This window comes from Leiobunum rupestre, chromosome 3 (genome assembly GCF_980474605.1).
Source record: "Leiobunum rupestre chromosome 3, qqLeiRupe1.1.hap1, whole genome shotgun sequence".
Taxonomy (NCBI): Eukaryota; Metazoa; Arthropoda; class Arachnida; order Opiliones; family Sclerosomatidae; genus Leiobunum; species Leiobunum rupestre.
Window position 1 is genome coordinate 22,347,978 of NC_143386.1, and position 17,162 is coordinate 22,365,139.

The following is a 17,162-nucleotide window of genomic DNA, read 5'->3' on the forward strand; positions in this document are numbered from 1 at the left end:
CCAGGACTACCGCTGTTTCCAAGTCTTCTAGCAACTATAATAATCAGGAGGCATGCAGACATCAGAGCCGCACCCATTAATTATATTTTGTAAATGTAGGGAATATTAAAAAAGAGCACCTTGTGATGATGAAGGAATTAGTTTTTCAGATAGGTTGATTTTTATTCCTCGGCCTAAGACCTTGGCCATTGGAATATTGAAGTTAATTAAACTATTTAAAATACATGACAGCGATGATAATCTAGTGATATTTACTAATTTAAGTCATTGGAATGATATACAGGAAAGTAATGTATAGAGTAATGGCAGTGTGACGTCACGGCACGTCACCCATGCTTTTTCCTATAGATAACAAATCGCGACCAAAATGTCGACCATGGTCAAAACTACGGAGTGCCGGCCATTACTCTATTGTCAGAAATTACAAATCATTTATAAAACATATATAAACTTAGCAGATGACTTGACTATTTTGGCGGGTAAAATTCCGTATATTTGTTTAAAAACCGAACGATAGATGACGTTAAGAACTAAGTAGTTTCCGAATTGAATCACCAAATTTCAAGCCGGGGGACGCGGGGGTGGCTTGTAAACAAACGTTTTTCACGAGAGGTATAATAAAATATACGACTGCAAACCGTCCCTATAGCTCAACGGCAAAATTCGCCCCAACTTGCAATTTGGCCTACTTTAAGGATGATGAGTCCGCAGCGATGCGGGGTGGCGAACATAGTTTTTGGGGGGTGGGGCAAAGGAGGCAATAGGGGGCAGTTGGCCCCGAAATTTGCTTTCAACGAATTGGACCGCGTTTGGTGTTGTGCCCGATGATAATTTTCACGCTGAGTCGAATGAGACCAACCACAGGTCTGTACGATGAACTCTTTCCGAGTAATTTGTACTGAATTACGAGGTCGTTTTTCTCTGATATGAAATACCTTTTAAATTTAGAACTCTGGTCGAGTTGGGTATCGTTCTGTAGTATGTGTTAAAGCGGGTCGCTAGTACTAATAGTTTCCGAGTTATGACCAAAAGTACACTCAAAAACGTGATTTTCTCGAAATTTCACTAAATATTGGACAAGACCAACCATACTTTCGGATGTTACGTATTGTTTAGTACCGAATTTCACCGACCGCAAATCCGTAGGATAACTAGTTTACGAATTATAACTAAGTCTGTGAGGAACATTAGAATTTGAAAGAAGCAAAATAAACGGTTACATCGGCGCAGTCGGATCTAACGCGTTATTAGCGGAAACTTTGGCTTTTATAACAGAAGCCGTTTCAAATCTAAATCCCAGAGGAACCATTTTGAACACTTTAAGACACAGGTGTTTAGGTTTATGCTAATTTTGTTAATCGTCTAAGTTTCAAACGTGTTTCTATAGATCTTCGATTCCTTCTCGTGTTTAGTTGTTTAGCCATTTGGTCCGTTTACATCTATAACGCGTTACATTGCAATTCAAGTGTTTAAAAGCTAAACGTTGTTTTTTCTGAGTGGATCCGTTTTGAACACTTTAAAACACAGATGTTTAGGTTTATGTTGATTTTGTTAAACGCCTAGGTTTTTTACGCGTTTTTATAGATTTTCGCTTGCTCCTCGTGTTTAGTCGTTTAGCCATTTTGGATTTAAACACTTTGGTGTTTAGTGAATCAACGGCAAAAGTATCCATTTACATTTATAACGCGTTAAATTGCAATTCAAATGTTGAAAAGCTAAACGTTGTTTTTTCTGTGTACGTAGGTAAAGAGCCATATCCTTTGGAGAGAGCTTCTAAAGAGGAACGAAGGGAACACAGCGGTCCACATAACCCGGCACAGCTGGCACCGGAGATCCCGGTGTGACTCCAAATGGCCGGGAAACAGGACCACCGTGCCCGCCGCCCCACAGCAGGCTACCCAATCCGCCGAGGCGGCCAGTTTGCACGGACCCTCTCCGTTAGCTAGCTGAGCCGAAGCTCAGTTTCCAGCCAAACCTGACCGAAGTCGGAGGTGGAGATAGGACCATTTGATCAGAGCTAACATATCCCAATGTGCCACCGCCCTTATGGGTTACAAGAGCTGGACCCCGACTCCCCGGTAAAGCCACCAGTTATTGCACACTCTTATACCCATTAAGGGCCAAAAGAATAGAAGGATGCCCAAAGTAATACAGTACTTCAATGTACTTGCTTGCTATTTCATTGTCATTTATCCAGCTTTATGATAAATTAACTAGCAGGCCATCTTCAAGAATTCTATTTTTTTCTTAGGCTATTATGAACCTGCATTCAATATTATAAAATGCATTTAAACCGTTTTCGATCGCTAGTTTCTAGTCTATCGTTACGATTTATTCTGCCGTGTGTCCGTGGTTACAGAGTTAGTCTCTTCTATTTTAAGCGCACGCGCAGAAAGCCATTTATTAGTTTTAGTTAAATAGCTTTAGTTAGATAGATATTAATTAGAGTCACGTTGAATTGAATTAAGATGTCCGAGAAAAAAAGCATTCTGGTTCTTTTTATAATAAAAGGAAATTAAGAGAAGCCGTTGAAACAGAAAAGCAAGCCACAGCTTTTAAAAAAGTCCGTAAGTGTAGGCATTTAAAAATCCCGCAAAAAAGTGTTTTATTCGAGGGGCTGATCACTCCGCGTCATCGGTCTACAGACCCGTTCCTTTGACTGTACTAATGGGATTTCGCGTAATCTTTGAAGTCCCTGCCTTTGGCAGTGCTAATCTAAGCCTAATCCGGCGTAATCGATGTACAGACTTTCTAAGAGTGGTTAGGCCCTCGGTTTTAATTAAATTGTTAAAGCAATTAATGTAAGGAATAAAAGAATTAAGTTTACTATGAAAAACCCGTGAGTTGAAAATAAAAATATCCATTATTTTTATCTTTAACAAACGGGTTCTTCGTAAACTTAATTATTTTATTTCACATATATTAACCGTAATACTATTCAGTATGGACATTATAATTAATTTACTTAAGGTATACTAGTCCGGTCACCTTACCTATTTTTTCAAGCTCCATGTAAAATCACCATGTACCATAAAGAAGGTATTAAATATGTTTACACAAAGTATTTTCAAAGTGATTAAAGGGATTATTTATTGTTATGAAAACGGTAAATTTAAAACATGGACATGGTAATGTTTTTTACGGGGGGGGGGGGGGTAGTTTAATTTTGGCTCAAAATAAGAGGGGCGCCAAAAATCCCCCTTGCCCGGGTGTATAAAATTTCTTGAGCCGGCCCTGGCTTTGACAATGGTTTAATGTAATACTTTTTATCCCATTTTTACTATCAAAGCATAAGTCTGGCATCGCCCAGAAGTACTAAAAAGTACGTACTTAATTCATTGAGCGAATCCAAGTGAAACGATTTGTGAATTCTTATTCTATAGACGCTCCCAACAAGGTCACTGGCAACTGGTCGCTGCCTCTAACTAATAAAATTCACGCTAGTTAATTTGTTTTTCCCGCTAAAAAGCGTAAACGGAGATAAGTCCACTGATATAGTCAACGTACTTAACTAATTCAATTACCCGAGACGGTACGTAATTTTGTCAACAGACGTTATTGTGGGCCCGGGATTCCCAGGTGTGTCGAAATTAAATTAAGTTCTTCCATACGACAAAAACAGGAAAGACTATATTCTAATGGATAATTTATGTGGTTTTCTGAATTTTTCCCGCGTTTATCACCCTTGGAAAAGGGCTATTTGAAGGAGAAACAGAGTCCGAGAAACGTCTTTTGAGCTTCAACAACCAGTTCAGCGAGACAATTTCTGCAGGCGTTTCTGAAGTACCTTGTCTAATTCAGATAATTTAATAGAATTTAATTTTCCAACCATCCTCAACCTATCAGTGAAGATGCGTTCTATGGTAAGTTTTTTCAGCGTTTTTTTTAATTTAGTTGAAAATGTAAGCTTGGTACAATATCAAAGTCATAATACAATGGAAAAATCAGGTTTTTTAGCAGAAATTATAAGACAGTATTGCTAGAACACATAGTGTTTAAGGCAGTGTAAATTTTAATTTTAACCTTTAATCGTCTCGCTTTTAAATGACCACCAAAGTGGAGATTTCGGGAATCTGTGACAGATCTATTTCAAAGCAAGAACGTATTATTCACTGTGAACGGTAACATTGACTCCTGCTCTTAAAGTTTTCAGAGTGGGCAGCTTGTACAGTTCAGTTAGATTTTGATTCGGACAAAATTAGAGACAAGCAAGTCTCAACGGAAAGGGAATCTACCCACGGAGGAAATGTTGCCTATTTTAGGAAGTTCCCCAAAAATGGCCGCCATCTTTGATTTCAGTTTTTATCTGTTTACGGTGAAACGGTTCAGGGTTGAAAAAAAAACGGGCTTTTTCAAAAAAATAAAAAAGGCCTGTATGCATTTAACCGGATAAAACCCCAGTTTTTTTCGGTTAAATCTAGGATGCAACCACCAGTAAAAAAATATATCAAGCCCTAATATGAGATTTTTTCCCAGTAAAGATGTATAAGCAGACTACAAAAAGGAGAAAACAGGAAACTAAATCTTATATCAGGCCATAATATTTATTTATCCTAGTGTTGATGTTTTTAGCAATTGATTCAAAATAGTGTTGGGCCCAAACCGATATGAAATCGGTATCGGTCACCGATATCGCGATTTTCCCATTTCCCGATTAATCGGTTCGCGTCTAAAATACCGATTTTACCCGATTATAAAAAAAAACTTCCGATACCGATTTTACCCGTTTTTTTCCCGATTATTTAAAACCGATTTTGAAATTGAAAGTATAATTTTAATTTTAAATGTACCTAAGTGAGGTAAATAACTAAATATTAAAAATTTGAAATTTAAAAATTTAAATTATTTTGATTTTTTTTCTAAATTCGATCAGCTATTCTCAAAATACAACCCACCCTTCATTTTATTTAGACCATTGGCAATGGGTTTTACAATTCATTAGTCATTACTAATGAGTCATTAGTAATGACTAATGAATTTTACAACCAGTAAAAAATCGGTATCGGTGGAAATCGGTAAAAAATCGGGAAAATCGGTATCGGTACCGATTTGCCATATCGGTAAAAAAATCGGTATCGGTATCGGTTGAAACGTGAAATCGGTATCGGTATCGGAATCGGTTAAATTACGATATCGGCCAACCCTAATTCAAATCATAAAGTCTTAGTTTCGTACTTTCCTAATTTAATTACTCTTGTTATTAGTAGAAGGAAAGTAAGGTCGACACGCCGATCCCGGGGTCGGGGTCAGGTTCGGGATCGGGGTCCGGGATTTAAGGGGTGAAATGGGGGTAAAATCATCGAAAAGTCAATGTATTTAGGGTATTTCTCGCGACGATTTGTTTTCCCACATATCAACATATTATGCCCAGGCCAACTTGTTCATTTATCTACGCTTATCTCGAAAGATACTTGAACGTATATCTTATCGCGTTTTATCGTACGGAATAAGTTGAAATGATGTAAAAATTGATAACCTAGGCGACGCGTGCGCAGATTACCCCGGGGGACGCGGTTAATTTGAATTTAAGAGTGTTTTGACGTCATGGAATATTCGTTGTTAAAGTAGAATGGAAATATTTTTAAACATCATTTTAATATCGTTGTAGTACGCTTGACACTTGAACCAATCTCACGAGTATTTCTTAAAACGAATATCTCGATCGCGTTTTATCGTACGAAATAAGTGGAAATTATGTAAGTTGTATGATTAATAACCTAGGCAGGAAGATAGCGCGCGCGTGCGCGGTTTACCTGGGAGGCGCGGATTGCCCGGGCGCGCGGTTAATTTGAATTTAAAACATGGATTACCTCTCCGAAATAATTCATGTACCCAAAATTGGACCGCAAGTTTTTTTCTTTTTAGGGGAATCTCTATGGGAGTTTAACATTACAATAAAGCTAATAGGTCCAGTTTGGGGTACTTTTGGTCCGAAATGGGGTACATAGGGCCGAAAACAATTTTTATTTAACTATTGGTTATTTAAATAAATACCACTTTTATTCAAATAAATGCTTGGTTGGGTAAAAAACACAATTAAATAAGTTAAAATGATATTCTTTTTACCAACGTTTTTTAAATAAATCGGAAAATTTGTGGATAAAAATTAATCGACTGCCGAATACTAGAAGCAATTCTAATTTAAATGCGTATATTTAAATAGGAAAAAATGAACGATTCGATCGGAGGCATATCATTAATTTAACGTATTGAACGTAGGGTAAGAGGCTTTTGTAGTAATTACTACCTATATTTGCATTTCAGAAATCTATTTTAACATATTGAGCGCCAAGAAAAGAGGCTTTTGTAGTATTTACTACCTATATTTACATATTAGAATGTAATTTAACGTATTGAAGGTAGAGTATAAAGATTTTGTAGTATTTACTACCTACATTTGCATTTCAGAAATCTTTTTTAACATATTGAACGCCAAGAAAAGAGGCTTTTGTAGTATTTTTCCTCCTATATTTACATATTGGAATGTAATTTAACGTATTGAAGGTAAAGTATAGAGATTTTGTAGTATTTTACTACCTATATTGGCATTTCGGAAGTATATTTTAACGTGTTGAATGTAGAGTATAGAGAGTGTTGTAGTATTATTCTTCCTACGTGACTACACCGGAAACGTCTCTGTGTTATTCGCTTTAGTAATCAAGCCGACTCTGAACATATGCTTTACTCTTTATTCTACGAGGTTTAAACATACACCATTTCAGTACATTATTAACTTATTCCATACGCTATTTAAAACACATGCGATAAAGATAACGAGGAAACAAGTTAACTCTGAACATATATGTTATGCTCTATACGTGAAGGATGTTGTAAGCTTAAATTCATAATGGTTAATGTGTAGTATTTTTCTACCTTTTTACATTTTATAGTATTTCTTTATCTATATTTGTGTATCGGAAATGTATTTTAACGTATCGAACGTAGAGTAAATTTTTTTTTATATTTTCTTTATATATTTGCGTATCAGAGTTGTGTGTTGTCGTATTAAAAGAAGAAAAAGGAACTTTTCATAGTGTTATTCTACCTATTTACATATCGGAAATGTATTTATATTTTACCGTATTTAAAATATAGGTAATTGTTTTTATTGGCTTGACTTAATAAAGCGTGAAAGTTATTAGTTTCAAAATGATATTTACAAATCTTATCCACACAAATTTAATTTAATTTCAATTTTAGTGTTTTATAGTATCTTTCTGACTATATTTGTGTATAATAATTATATTTTACCGTATTTAAATAGTAATAAAAGCGAATTGAAAGTTTGAAGAAAATATGAATTAAGTTCGTAAATAAAATCCTTTTATAGTATTTTGAAGGACTCTTAATACGTTTTCAACTTGAATAAAATTAAAAACAATAATCTAAGATACCCTTTAAAGTTAAATTCCTTTAGAGTTTATCAGTAAAACCACTTTAAGTATTTTTTCAATCCTTATACCTATATTTACATATTGGAATTGTTACAAAAGGTTCTTTTAAACGTAACTTAGTACACTAATTAAGTATTTATTTAATTAATTTGTGTACCTGAAATGTATTTATTGAAAAATAAGTGGGTTTTACTATTTATCACGGTTTTATATATATATATATATATATATATATATAAAACCGTGATAAATAGTAAAACCCACTTATTTTTCAATAAATACATTAAGAAATGTTTTAATTAAAATATCTTTCATTTTCTACTACATTTTTAAAAATGAAAGAAGTTTATTTTATCCACAAATTTTCCGATTTATTTAAAAAACGTTGGTAAAAAGAATATAATTTTAACTTATTTAATTGTGTTTTTTACCCAACCAAGCATTTATTTGAATAAAAGTGGTATTTATTTAAATAACCAATAGTTAAATAAAAATTGTTAAATGTTTAAATAATCGAAAGTGAACAAGCCTATTTTTTAAATAAAACAAACAGACTTTAGAGTTGATAAGATTTGTAAATATCATTTGAAACTAATAATTTTCACGCTTTATTTAAGTCAAGCAATTACATTTTTAAAAATGAAAGAAGTTAAACAATATAAAAATTTGTAAATATTGTAAATATTTTTAGGTAATAAAGAAATTAAGAAATGTTTTAATTAAAATATCTTTCATTTTCTACTACATTTTTAAAAATGAAAGAAGTTTTACAATATAATTATTCTAATATAATTTCAAAATCAGGTATTATTTAAAGTACAAATGCATAATTTAGTGAAGCAATTCTTATTTAAATACTTTTATTTAATTAATTTGTGTATCTGAAATGTATTTATTGAAAAATAAGTGGGTTTTACTATTTATCACGGTTTTTTATATATATATATATATATATATATATATATTGGAATTGTTACAAAAGGTTCTTTTAAACGTAACTTAGTACATTTATTTATTTTGGAAGTTCAAAACGTATTAAGAGCCCTTCAGAGTACTATAAAAGGATTTCATTTACAAATTAAATTAATATTTTCTTCAAACTTTCAATTCGTTATAATTTGAATTTAAATGAAAACATCATGGGTTATAGGTGCGTAATCTACTATTAGACCGAACTAATTAAAAAAAATACTTAAAGTAAGTGGTTTTACTGATAAACTCTAAAGGAATTTTGGAATTTTCTAGAATAGCAAAGTAAAACTAAAACGTAAACCAAGTTTAAAACGAAACTAATAACTGGGAGAAAGGTTGAAGTAAGTAATTTTTTTGATTTTTCGTTTTTTAATTTTTGAGTTCCCTATATTATTATAAACTAAATTAAATATAATTTTTGAAAATTTGTGATAAAAGATCTGCTCCTTCGTGTTTTACATATATTTAAAAACTCGAGATTTTAATGAATTGTTTTCAAAGCATGAAAAATATAGCAGATCCTTTGATTTTAATTGTAGTTAGTAGTTACTTAAAAAAAAGTCGCTAGCTGACTTGGAGCTGGTGTAGTTAAATTTTAAAAATGTGTATTTTAAATTTTGTTTGTAAAAGTTTTTTTTGAAAAAGTTTAATATTATAGTTTAAATTTATTAAATAAAATAAAATATAAATTATACATTTGGTTTAGTATTTTACTATTGCAAGTAAAATTAATAGTAATTTCAATTACTTTTTTAGTTTTTTTTTGACAAATATAGCTATTTAGTTATTTCAAAAACAAAGACGTCGAATTATTTGGTATTCAAAATACTATTGGTTAGTTTTTATATATTTAATTTTATTTTTCAGAACAATTTCTCTTTGTCTAGCTTTTTCTAACTTTCATTTAGATGGCCTTAAAGCCAAGTATTTAACAAATTACTTACTTCAACCTTTCTCCTAGTTATTAGTTTCGTTTTAAACTTGGTTTACGTTTTAGTTTTACTTTGCTATTCTAGAAAATTCCAAAATTCCTTTAGAGTTTATCAGTAAAACCACTAACTTTAAGTATTTTTTTTAATTAGTTCGGTCTAATAGTAGATTACGCACCTATAACCCATGATGTTTTCATTTAAATTCAAATTATAACGAATTGAAAGTTTGAAGAAAATATTAATTTAATTTGTAAATGAAATCCTTTTATAGTACTCTGAAGGGCTCTTAATACGTTTTGAACTTCCAAAATAAATTAATGTACTAAGTTACGTTTAAAAGAACCTTTTGTAACAATTCCAATATATATATATATATAAATATATATATACATAAAAAACCGTGATAAATAGTAAAACCCACTTATTTTTCAATTAATACATTTCAGAAACACAAATTAATTAAATAAAAGTATTTAAATAAGAATTGCTTCACTAAATTATGCATTTGTACTTTAAATAATACCTGATTTTGAAATTATATTAGAATAATTATATTGTTAAACTTCTTTCATTTTTAAAAATGTAGTAGAAAATGAAAGATATTTTAATTAAAACATTTCTTAATTTCTTTATTACCTAAAAATATTTACAATATTTACAAATTTTTATATTGTTTAACTTCTTTCATTTTTAAAAATGTAATTGCTTGACTTAAATAAAGCGTGAAAATTATTAGTTTCAAATGATATTTACAAATCTTATCAACTCTAAAGTCCATTTTTCAGGTATTAGTAAGTATTTCATACAAACTAACTTCTAAAATATGGATTTAGTTCGTAAATAAAATTCTTTTAAATTACTTTGAAGGACTCTTTATACGTTTTGAACTTGAATAATATTAAAAACAATAATCTAAGATACCCTTTAAAGTTAAATTCCTTTAGTTTATCAGTAAAACCACTTACTTTAAGTATTTTTTTAATTAGTTCGGTCTAATAGTAGATTACGCACCTATAACCCATGATGTTTTCATTTAAATTCAAATTATAACGAATTGAATGTTTGAAGAAAATATTAATTTAATTTGTAAATGAAATCCTTTTATAGTACTCTGAAGGGCTCTTAATACGTTTTGAACTTCCAAAATAAATTAATGTACTAAGTTACGTTTAAAAGAACCTTTTGTAACAATTCCAATATATATATATATATATATATATATATACATAAAAAACCGTGATAAATAGTAAAACCCACTTATTTTTCAATTAATACATTTCAGATACACAAATTAATTAAATAAAAGTATTTAAATAAGAATTGCTTCACTAAATTATGCATTTGTACTTTAAATAATACCTGATTTTTAAATTATATTAGAATAATTATATTGTTAAACTTCTTTCATTTTTAAAAATGTAGTAGAAAATGAAAGATATTTTAATTAAAACATTTCTTAATTTCTTTATTACCTAAAAATATTTACAATATTTACAAATTTTTATATTGTTTAACTTCTTTCATTTTTAAAAATGTAATTGCTTGACTTAAATAAAGCGTGAAAATTATTAGTTTCAAATGATATTTACAAATCTTATCAACTCTAACGTCCATTTTTCAGGTATTAGTAAGTATTTCATACAAACTAACTTCTAAAATATGGATTTAGTTCGTAAATAAAATTCTTTTAAATTACTTTGAAGGACTCTTTATACGTTTTGAACTTGAATAATATTAAAAACAATAATCTAAGATACCCTTTAAAGTTAAATTCCTTTAGTTTATCAGTAAAACCACTTACTTTAAGTATTTTTTAATCCGTTCGGTCTAATAGTAGATTACGCACCTATAATCCATGATGTTTTCATTTAAATTCAAATTATAACGAATTGAAAGTTTGAAGAAAATATTAATTTAGTTTGTAAATTAAATCCTTTTATAGTACTCTGAAGGGCTCTTAATACGTTTTGAACTTCCAAAATAAATTAATATACTAAGTTACGTTTAAAAGAACCTTTTGTAACAATTCCAATATATATATATATATATATATAAAAAACCGTGATAAATAGTAAAACCCACTTATTTTTCAATAAATACATTTCAGATACACAAATTAATTAAATAAAAGTATTTAAATAAGAATTGCTTCACTAAATTATGCATTTGTACTTTAAATAATACCTGAATTTGAAATTATATTAGAATAATTATATTGTTAAACTTCTTTCATTTTTAAAAATGTAGTAGAAAATGAAAGATATTTTAATTAAAACATTTCTTAATTTCTTTATTACCTAAAAATATTTACAATATTTACAAATTTTTATATTGTTTAACTTCTTTCATTTTTAAAAATGTAATTGCTTGACTTAAATAAAGCGTGAAAATTATTAGTTTCAAATGATATTTACAAATCTTATCAACTCTAAAGTCTGTTTGTTTTATTTAAAAAATAGACTTGTTCACTTTCGATTATTTAAACATTTAACAATTTTTATTTAACTATTGGTTATTTAAATAAATACCACTTTTATTCAAATAAATGCTTGGTTGGGTAAAAAACACAATTAAATAAGTTAAAATTATATTCTTTTTACCAACGTTTTTTAAATAAATCGGAAAATTTGTGGATAAAATAAACTTCTTTCATTTTTAAAAATGTAGTAGAAAATGAAAGATATTTTAATTAAAACATTTCTTAATTTCTTTATTACCTAAAAATATTTACAATATTTACAAATTTTTATATTGTTTAACTTCTTCCATTTTTAAAAATGTAATTGCTTGACTTAACACCTTTTATAGGACTCTGAAGGGCTCTTAATACGTTTTGAACTTCCAAAATAAATTAATGTACTAAGTTACGTTTAAAAGAACCTTTTGTAACAATTCCAATATATATATATATATATAAAACCGTGATAAATAGTAAAACCCACTTATTTTTCAATAAATACATTTCAGATACACAAATTAATTAAATAAATACTTAATTAGTGTACTAAGTTGCGTTTAAAAGAACCTTTTGTAACAATTCCAATATGTAAATATAGGTATAAGGATTGAAAAAATACTTAAAGTGGTTTTACTGATAAACTCTAAAGGGTATCTTAGATTATTGTTTTTAATTTTATTCAAGTTGAAAACGTATTAAGAGTCCTTCAAAATACTATAAAAGGATTTTATTTACGAACTTAATTCATATTTTCTTCAAACTTTCAATTCGCTTTTATTACTATTTAAATACGGTAAAATATAATTATTATACACAAATATAGTCAGAAAGATACTATAAAACACTAAAATTGAAATTAAATTAAATTTGTGTGGATAAGATTTGTAAATATCATTTTGAAACTAATAACTTTCACGCTTTATTAAGTCAAGCCAATAAAAACAATTACCTATATTTTAAATACGGTAAAATATAAATACATTTCCGATATGTAAATAGGTAGAATAACACTATGAAAAGTTCCTTTTTCTTCTTTTAATACGACAACACACAACTCTGATACGCAAATATATAAAGAAAATATAAAAAAAAATTTACTCTACGTTCGATACGTTAAAATACATTTCCGATACACAAATATAGATAAAGAAATACTATAAAATGTAAAAAGGTAGAAAAATACTACACATTAACCATTATGAATTTAAGCTTACAACATCCTTCACGTATAGAGCATAACATATATGTTCAGAGTTAACTTGTTTCCTCGTTATCTTTATCGCATGTGTTTTAAATAGCGTATGGAATAAGTTAATAATGTACTGAAATGGTGTATGTTTAAACCTCGTAGAATAAAGAGTAAAACATATGTTCAGAGTCATTACATTCTAATATGTAAATATAGGTAGTAAATACTACAAAAGCCTCTTTTCTTGGCGCTCAATATGTTAAAATAGATTTCTGAAATGCAAATATAGGTAGTAATTACTACAAAAGCCTCTTACTCTACGTTCAATACGTTAAATTAATGATATGCCTCCGATCGAATCGTTCATTTTTTCTTATTTAAATATACGCATTTAAATTAGAATTGCTTCTAGTGTTCGGCAGTCGATTAATTTTTATCCACAAATTTTCCGATTTATTTAAAAAACGTTGGTAAAAAGAATATCATTTTAACTTATTTAATTGTGTTTTTTACCCAACCAAGCATTTATTTGAATAAAAGTGGTATTTATTTAAATAACCAATAGTTAAATAAAAATTGTTTTCGGCCCTATGTACCCCATTTCGGACCAAAAGTACCCCAAACTGGACCTATTAGCTTTATTGTAATGTTAAACTCCCATAGAGATTCCCCTAAAAAGAAAAAAACTTGCGGTCCAATTTTGGGTACATGAATTATTTCGGAGAGGTAATCCATGTTTTAAATTCAAATTAACCGCGCGCCCGGGCAATCCGCGCCTCCCAGGTAATCCGCGCACGCGCGCGCTATCTTCCTGCCTAGGTTATTAATCATACAACTTACATAATTTCCACTTATTTCGTACGATAAAACGCGATCGAGATATTCGTTTTAAGAAATACTCGTGAGATTGGTTCAAGTGTCAAGCGTACGACAATGATATTAAAATGAAGTTTAAAAATATTTCCATTCTACTTTAACAACGAATATTCCATGACGTCAAAACACTCTTAAATTCAAATTAACCGCGTCCCCCGGGGTAATCTGCGCACGCGTCGCCTAGGTTATCAATTTTTACATCATTTCAACTTATTCCGTACGATAAAACGCGATAAGATATACGTTCAAGTATCTTTCGAGATAAGCGTAGATAAATGAACAAGTTGGCCTGGGCATAATATGTTGATATGTGGGAAAACAAATCGTCGCGAGAAATACCCTAAATACATTGACTTTTCGATGATTTTACCCCCATTTCACCCCTTAAATCCCGGACCCCGATCCCGAACCTGACCCCGACCCCGGGATCGGCGTGTCGACCTTACTTTCCTTCTACTGTTATTCATTTTTAATTCGAAATTAAAGATTATTTTGCTTGTTTTCACAGTTTTAGCGTTTTAATTTATACTTTAAAATTAAATCGGTTTTAACCATGTATTTTTCTAAATGGTTAAAACCGGATAAAACTAGGTGGTAGAATATGGTCTGGTTGGTTCTTGCCTACCTGAAACGGTTTGGTTTAGTAATAAAAAAAAATTATATTCATTGGGAATCTAATGGAGAAGACGGCATCGAAATACTCGGAGTTTAACTTTTGTTAGTTTAGATTTTTCGGAAATTTGACCCCAAATATTCGTATTTGATTAAGGAGCTGTGTTAACATTAAAAACAGTTAATTTTCAGTGATTATTACATTTATTTACACTAATCAATATGTTCGTCATCAGAAATGTTACCTTTGCGACTAGAATGTAGGCATACAAAACTGAAAACGTAAAATTACGATCGGGATTTCCGGGTGTAACTTTGGTTACACTTGGATTATTTTTATGCTTTTTCTTAAATTAGATTCCCAGTTAATAGTAGTATCGAAGTGCTAATTACATTCCTATTGATAAACCTAACTGATTCACCGTAAACAGCAAAAAACCAATAGATCCAAGATGGTGGACTATTTGGGGAACTTCAACCCCCCCCCCCCCCCACCCTTCAATAGGCAATTTTGTTTCTGTGACCAGCACCATGGATAGATGCCATTTCCGTTGAGACTTGCTTGTCTCTAAGTTTGTCCGAAGTTTTACCTTTTAACATTTAAATGCACTGTACTAAGGTTCAAATTCCAGAGTAAATGCGTATTATTACATTTCTGTACATAAAATATTTCTTAAATGCACATAATTAAATGTATCACTAGTTACAACAAAATAATGAACGAATTTTATCAATTTTAACTCTAAGCTTGAAAAACACAACTTACACATTTGAAATTTAATTATGTACATTTTGTGGGTAAATGAACACGATGATTTGAAAAGCTTTTAGATCAAAGAGATTCCGCATTGCGTCAAAAAGCGATTCCTAAAATAATTAATTATTTATTATCGCGTACTTAAATACGTTATTGATCAAATTAAGCCCACGTGTGACGCTAGTGCAGTCAATGACGTTACTGAGGTAATTTGTTAACTATAACAGGGTACAAATTGAGAGATGTTTCTATGACCATTTTAATAAATAATTTAAAACAATTACTTTGTATCTAAATCTTTAAACAGATGATAATCGCAGTTGCTTTGGTCACGGTAGCCAGTGTGCTGTCCAGTCGACTGGGAACCGGGATCGGCTATGGCACTGGCACTGGCACCGGAATCGGGTACCGAGGAGTGGGAGACACGGCGGTGGTCGAGAGGGAGGTGGTTCGCAGGGACGGCTTCGGGGGCGGAGCGCAGGTCCAGAGAGAAAGGGAGGTGGTCCAGGAGAGGCCCAGCTACGGATATGGAAAGAAGTAACTGCAGCCGAAGAATTAACCAAAAATCATTTATTTCTTATTTTCATTTTGTTATCTTATATAATACCACATTTGGAAATATATCGGTTGAAAATTTTAAACATAGCCATATTTTAATAATAAAATTCTTTATTCAAATAAGCAACCGTAAGAAGTATTGTTTCCAACTTATGATAATTTAACGTTGCTATATTTGGCTACTGAATAGGAATAAGTTCAGCTACACTGAAGAAGGTGATATCTTTAAGGTATCATTAATTGCTGCCAAGAAGGGAAGCTATTTGAGAGGATAGTAAATAGAGTTTTAAGAAAAATTAATAATAAACTATTTGAGTTTTTTCTTAACTTATATGATATGAAGGTTTCAATCAAGATTACAACACCTACATACAAAAAGCCTTCTATTTGAAATACAGTTTTCCTACTTAGCCCTAGCCTATATAGGATGTTTCGGATAAGTCTGTCAATAATTAAGGGTCGTGTTCTTTTGTTAGATTTTTACGGAATAAATCAAAATACAGAGCTAAATAAAATAATGCGGTTTATTATGATGACGTACAAAAATAGACTGACACAGAGATTTTTCTAGAACTAAAACCAAAGAGACACGTGATTAGCTAATAGAGTCCCGCTTGGAAACATTATCGCCATCTAGGTTTCGAGTTCGGCATAAGTTTATATCACTCTAACACTTCCCCTTGTCGACTCCTAACTTTCTCTCTTAAGTCCTATCTGCTCACAATGTTCTTTAGTGTGTTGCGCCCCTATAGGCTTGGTCAGCATATCTACCAGGTTCTTGTCGGAACGCACATACTGAAAATAAATCTTCCCCTCGTCAACCATTTCACGTAGAAAGTAATACCTTAAGTCAATATGCTTGCTGCGATCAGAAGTCATTTGATTCTTGGCTAAGCACATTGCCCTTTGATTATCCACGTTTATCGATAATGGTCCTATTTGAGTCTTCTCTCCAATTTCTGTCAACAGATTTCGAAGCCACACCGCTTCTTTAGCTGCGGCACACATTGCTAAGTATTCGGCTTCCACCGTTGATAGTGCTGTTGTTCTCTGCTTCTTACTACTCCATGATATCGCTGTATTTCCCATTAGGAATACGTAACCACTGTAAGATTTTCGATCCACGTGGTCTCTTGCCCAATCGGCGTCCGAGAAAGCTGATACGTCACCAGAATCCTTTCTGTAGGTCAACTTATAATCTTTCGTCTGTTTTATATATCGGAGTATGTGTTTGACACAACGCCAGTGTTCCTTAGTTGGGCGCTAGTTAAATTGGTTCAGGAACGTTGCTGCAAACGCCAAATCTGGCCTTGTAGCCCCTGCGAGATAGAGTATGCTACCTATCGCTTGTCTGTAGGGTATAGATTTGCTTTCAAATTCTACATCTAACCATTCTTCGTCCGAAACCTTCCGT